Below are 6,658 nucleotides of genomic sequence, written 5' to 3'. Positions count from 1 at the left end.
GCCAGTGCCAAGGTGCTGAAAGGCACACCTTGAACTGACTTGAACTCAAATCCCTCTGCCACTTACTGTGATGAGATCTTGGGCAAGTTATTTAACAAAACTTGAAGTCATATCTTCCTATCTAAAGTCTAGGTAGACTTGGGGCGCCTGGGTGGCACAGTCGGTTAAGCGTCCGACTTCGGCTCAGGTCATGATCTCGCGGTCCGTGAGTTCGAGCCCCGCGTCGGGCTCTGGGCTGATGGCTCAGAGCCTGGAGCCTGTTTCCGATTCTGTGTCTCCCTCTCTCTCTGCCCCTCCCCCGTTCATGCTCTGTCTCTCTCTGTCCCAAAAATAAATAAACGTTGAAAAAAAAAAAAAAAGAAATCATTAAAGTCTAGGTAGACAAATGTAAGAGGGACTCTCCCATTGCCCACAAGTGAGCTCAATCTAGAGAAGACCCAAACGATACTGCAGAGGGGTGAAAGCTAAATGGGGGAAGGACTAGTATGGTGAGGGTAACCAGTGTGAGGGTTTAGGAAGGCTCTTAGAGGAAGGAACACTGGAGCTGTGTCTTGGAAAAGGCAGAAGAGGAGGCTACAATCCCTGGGGTTATCAATAACATCTTGAATGCCATCTGTCATGAATATAATTTCCCAGAGAACTGTACTGAAAAGGATTCTGAGATGGTACCTGGGATCAATGGCCTACAGGTTAATCCCAGAGCTAGTCTATGGCCATACCTCTAGGCAAGATCTCCAGGAAAATTGGGTCCTCCTTGACTAATGAAGTTCAACTGGACTCTGGCCTCCATTTAATTGCCCAGCATGCCAATTCTTCCTGACACTCTTCCTAGCCCCCACCCCGAGCATGGTATCCTAATCTCTGTACCCCCAAATAGCTGGAGGCGTCTTAATGTGAAGCAACTGACCCTCCAGAAGAGCAATGACCATCTGGCTTTGGGTATTTCCTACCATATCACTTCGTGCCATGGTGCTCACCTGCCAAGTTAGCGTCTATGGACAGTGACGCCTGCCTGAATGAAGCCTGAACCCATCTCAGGTCTCAGATGCAGCCCATAGGAGAGCTGCCTACCCAGCAGGGGCTAGTTCCTCAACCGGGTCTATTTCCTCAATGCCCTGCCCCACCCAATCTCCTGGCCTTCCCCTTCCCCACCAGCTGATGTTGATGAGGACTCAGCGGGCCTGCCTTGAGCCAATCTGCAATATGACCCAACAAAATGTACTCTCCCTGGGCTGAACCCATGTCTACATACAGGAAGAAAAATCATGCTGATCCCCTATTCTACCATGTGCCCCTGTGGAACACTGGGGCTGAGTGCTCTAGGAAGCCCACAAAGCAAATTTAATTCTATCTACATATGATAGCCCTTCACATCTTGAAAACATTTCTCACGCCTTCCTTGAACCATCTTCTCAAGCACAGATTACAAACACTATAAACGCTCAAATTGGCACAACTACAATCCGTGCTACTTAGCTTTGTGCAGGCTCAAAGTACTTAGCAGTTCCTTTGTGACAGTCCTTGCTGCTCTCTCACAACCCTGTGCAGTACTTACTCCCACACCACACACATCTGCCTCCACCACCGTCCATCCAAAGTGGAACCATTGCCTTTAATGCCCATTCTTGGCAGGGAAAGCCTTTTTCTGTTTCTGGGCCCAGGTGCTCCCACACATCAACTTCCGGTAGAAATTAGGCACCTACCTCTGTCACGACCTTGCCTGGATAGTGCCCTTGTTCTGACATGGGTTTCTCTCACTCTTCCATGTGGCCTGTGGCCTTGGGCCAGGCTCTATAATTTTGATCCCAGAACACTGGTCCACTTTGTTTGCCCTCTGGAGGGGATCCTCAGGCCCCTGTCTTCTGCCTTTGTTCTCTATTTTTTTTTTTTTACCTCAAAGGGACTTGTTGCTATTTTCCAGCACCCCTCACCTTCAACGCAGAGACTCTCGCTTCTCTTTACTCTCACCCCCAACCTTCCCTTCTGCTCCGGACTGATTATTATTCTTTCACAAACCAGCCCCATTCCACGGGTCATAGAGACACATGCAGGGTGGGTCCCACTGACTTCCACCGGTCATTGCCTTCTGTTACCAGCCTGTTTTCAACGCGGAATGATCCCATTTTCAGGGAGCACACCACAGTTACGTGAAGATCAACCCTCCCCACTGGTTGTAAAAAATGGTTTCCGTTTTCCCTCATCTCCGAGTGAGAAGCTCTAACACCTGCGATCAGCCAGCAATGTTGTCATACTTAACTTCAGCGCCAGTGAACGGGAAATCAGCAACTGCTACAACTGTGGATTCGAACCAGCAACCACTGTTAAGAAATGTCTTCGATTTCCTGTTTTCCTCTCTCTGGTTACAACTTAGCTGCTAGAGCTAATCTTATAATAAGCACCTTCAAAAAATCTTTTCAAACATTTATCCAGCATATTTACTTATTCTGACACCCATTTGTAGACCCCATGATACACGCTTTATACTTCCCTAGCGCTCCAATCCCCATTTACGTTCCGTGTTGCCGTCTTCCTTTCACAGGTAACCCCCAGAATTAAGATAACGGTTGTTGGAAAAGAAAGCGGGCTTTGGGATTCACCATCGTTTCTCATCCTGACTCTGCTGCTTACTAGTTATGTGCCTTTGGTAAAAACGTCATGAAGTAATAAAACCTTTGTGAACCTCAGTTTTCCCATCTGTAAAATGAGAATGCTGGCAGTCCCTCCTCTGCAGAGATGTCATGAGAATTACTTAGGCCAGTGTATACCCACGTGGTGTTAATGGCTTCACAAGTTGGTTTCTTTTCCCTCTTCATTCAGAGTTAGGACCTCGTGAAGTATAGCCACCATGGCAGCTTCCTCTACAGGAGAGCAATACTAGAGAATGCTGCTCTTTCTTCACAAACCCAAGTTTCCTGTCTTCAATGTCCAGTCTTGGTTAGAGGTCACTTCGATGTGCCAGGGACAGAAAAAGATGTTCATAGGAAACTCGAGACCTTGTCTGAGTTGCAAGTTAACTGCAAAGGAGGAAAGCAAGATTTATTTTCAACAAGTTGAAAAAAAAAAAATAAATAAGCTAACAGTGGGATGACTGCAGCACAGGCTAAAATATCGTCAAGGTGAAGCACTAAGAGGAAGGAAACATCCTCAGAAAAGTGCTGTTCATGAGAAATCATTTGTGTTGCTTTCTAAAATGCGAAATTGCCTCCTGAAATATGTTTCCTACAATTCCTCCTGGAGAGAGCCTCCTCTTGTTGTTCGACTAGATAAGATTCTTTTGTAGGACTAATATCGTGTTTTTAAAACACTGTTGGTTGCTATGGCGACCTGATTGCGTGTGATAAAAAGAGCACGTATCCTTTCACTGGGCTGTTACATGACTTCCCGCAGAATTTGGAAGCTTTCTCAGCATACTGTTGGCTTTGCTGGCAGAATCTTGGCAGTGGTGTGCTTTCTGTTTGCCTCTGCTGCATCCTTCTGTAGCTTTGCTGAGGACAGGCTGCATCACCTGAGACTCTGTTGCTACTGCCCTGGAAAGTTAAGGGAGAGCTAGAAAAGATACAGCCAAGATGGGAAACAGCAGTAACATCACAAAGAGGCTTACCAGAGCAGCTGGGGTGGAGGTGGGAGGAAAAGCAGGTTTTCTGGGGGCAGGCTGGAATGGTGATAGTGACACTCCAAGGCAGCCTGAAAAACACAGCCCCTGGGCAGAAAGGTTCATAGTGTCACCCAATGCACAGCCTTGATGTGAAAACCTAGAGACCTGATTCTCAGCCTGGTTCAAACCCTGTCTTCCCCTGGGGACTTGGAGAACAAGGTTGCTAATGTCTCTGAGCCTCATTTTCTTCTGAAACGTAAAGATAATTCCCCAAGTCCCTTCTCCAATCTTAATCATCTGTTATGGTAGGATCCTGAGTTAGACCAGGACTGCTGAAAGTATGATGCCAAGACTTGCTGGATAACTAAAATCCCTAGGTCTTGTCTCTAATCTTATAAATGAGAAACTCTGGGTCTGAGGCACCTCAATCCGCATTTTTTCTAAATGCTCCAAATAATTACCAATCACAATAAATACAAGAATACCTATAATAGAGTGTACCCAGGAAAGCAAAGATTTCCAAGAAGGGTCTGAATGTTGGACTTCTGACCATATAGACCAGAGTGGGTTGAATTCTTCTAAGAAAAACATTTGGAAAACTAATAGCTGCCCCCTCTTTGTTGCCCCCAACAACACTAAGTAAGTAGCAGTCCCACACATGCCCAGGAACGGGAACAGGAGAGGCAGAGTGTTAGAATTGAAAAAGCAGTCATTCTCAGGTTGTTCCTGCCCAGAAACTTCTGCGGAAGGTCTCCAGCACGTTTTATTCACACCACATTAGAGGTATTAACTTTCCTGCTGATAGGGTTGTCAGATCAAACATAAAGCATCCTGTTTTTGGGGTTTGTGGCTTTTTGTCTGGTGGGGGGTTGGCTGAATCTGGCAAATCTACCTATAAACTCCTATCCCAGCCTGCAGCCAAAGTCACATCAAGGAAAAAGGAAAAAACCTTTCCTCTCTCTCCATTAATAGAATGTGTCATCCTTCTGGTGTGAACAGAAAAAGTTGGCCTAAGATAAGACAAAATAAGGAATAAATAAAACAAGGACCCCAGGGCAGCAGGTGCAAAAGAGAAGTGAGGCAATGGGAATAACTTTCCAGAGAAAGCCATTTTCTCTTTTGCTTTGAGACTTGCCAAAGCAACAACTTAAATGTATAACTTCTTGAGTTTTTTAGCTGGCTTTGCTCCAATTAACAGCACAGTGACATCAACATTTTGCAAGTTCTGTCCCAAGTAAGTTGTGTATCAACTGTGAGGGTGGAAGAAGGCTCAGACACAGTATAAAAATATAGTCTGTTCTAGCAACAACCTACGGTTTAAAAAAGAAAGGCAGTAACAACGAGACTCATCTCCTTTCCCCTCTCAAAAGAAAAAAAAAAAGAAGAAGAAATTATTGGAAGGCTGGATTGAGATAAAAGTGAAATTTTTGAAGCAGGGCAGCCAGCTGGAGCTCACACTCCAGAGTCTTCAAGGTTGAAGCCAAGTGATAGACTGACCCACACACAATTCTTCTGGTCAAATGGGAAAGAGATTAGACTGAGACCAAGAAAACATGGAAGGCAGTTGTCCTCTCATAGTCCCAGATGTCCTAGCTTCCCAACTTTTCAATATGTCGACTTGAGCGTCTTCTGGGTGCCTGAAGCTGTGTTGTTTCCTATTTTGGAGACATTCCCACTGAAGCTAGGGAGAAAAGACATGCACACTTGAAATTATTAGAGATGAAACCAAGCATAGCTGTGAAACAGAAGGGGAGAGATCAACGTGGGCTTGACGTGTCAGCAAATCTGATGCTGGATGAAGAATCTGAAATGAATCTTTTTGGATGTGAAAATGAGGGCTAAAGATATTTGGGGGTGAGAAATAGGGAAATAAGAAGTAGCAGAAAGGAGAGTGTCATGTTGGAAGAAGGGAGGGGAGCAGAGGTATGTTCCGGGAGATGCTGGAGTAGGGGCTGATCCAGGCAGCGCTGGTAGCTCCAGCATGTTCCCTTTGTCATCCACATTCCTACCTGGGAGCAGTGGTTCGAGGGAAAAGTGTTATGGTACCCAGCCTTCCTCTCCATGGTGAACCAAGCCCTATTGAGATGAGTGGAGTCCTTGGGCTTCCCCAGGACCATGATGCCAGAGTTGGAAATAGTGATGACGTTTGACATGCCATGAAAAAGTTGGTCCTCTGATTTGGGGGCAATGAATCTCTCTGATTATTGCAGGTAAAGGATCTATCCTCAGAAAAAAAAAATGGGGATCAGAAGAGGCTTTCATTTGATGCCCAAAAACCTCGATATTTTCTATCTCCCCTTCCAGTGGAAGCCCAGGTCCCAGTCTTTCTTGCCCTTTTCCTCTGCCTCAAAGGAAACTTTTTTGAGTTAAGGAAGATTTTTTTTCAGCTAATACTGAATAGAGAGGGTGATACTTAACTCAATAGCTAATGGCAGAATTTCAGGTATTAAGCTTATATAAAGTAGTCCATGGTCTAATGTTGTCTGAAAGATACCTGAGAGGTCCTTCATCTAAGGCCCTTTGTCATTTAAATTTGCCATCAAAGATGGCAAAGAATTTTCTCTCTAAAGACATTTAAAGAAGTAGAAATAGTATCACTCTCTCCACTGGGGCTTCTAAATTGTGTGTTTCTCCTTGGCTTCCAATCAAAGCCTAAGAGGGCAAGAAGTACAGTCTTTGACCTAGTAGGAGCTCTTTCTAGGTAATTGTGACTACATATTTTGAAAGACAAATTCATTTTTATTTTTAAAATCTTTGTGAAATTCTCACATGTGCTGTCCTATTTGTTTGTTAGCACCTGCTGAAAAAAGAGAGAGAGAGAGCGCGCTATGGGTAGCAAGAGGGTGAGGGGGCTGCCTGCACAGTGATTGTCAAAATTCGATGAGTATAAGAAGCACTGGGGAGCTTGCTGGGAGAGCACACTCCTGGTCCTATCACCCAAAGCTTCTGATTCACTGCATCTGAGGTTAAGCACTTGAATTAACATTTTTACTAAGTGACCCAGTTGATTCAGTTACAGGTGGTCCCTGGCCACACTGACAATCATTTCACAAGACAATAACA

General features: G+C 45.1%; 1 long non-coding RNA gene across 1 annotated transcript; it reads left to right on the top strand.

Moving 5' to 3' along the window:
* Positions 1 to 357: 357 nt before the first annotated feature.
* Positions 358 to 2,684, top strand: LOC109503168. Its single transcript, XR_002162068.3, has 2 exons — positions 358 to 2,320; positions 2,540 to 2,684. It is a non-coding gene; the product is annotated as an uncharacterized LOC109503168 (long non-coding RNA).
* Positions 2,685 to 6,658: the final 3,974 nt, after the last annotated feature.

Source organism: Felis catus, chromosome C1 (assembly GCF_018350175.1).
Source record: "Felis catus isolate Fca126 chromosome C1, F.catus_Fca126_mat1.0, whole genome shotgun sequence".
Lineage (NCBI taxonomy): Eukaryota > Metazoa > Chordata > Mammalia > Carnivora > Felidae > Felis > Felis catus.
This window is presented reverse-complemented; position numbering and strand designations above follow the sequence as displayed.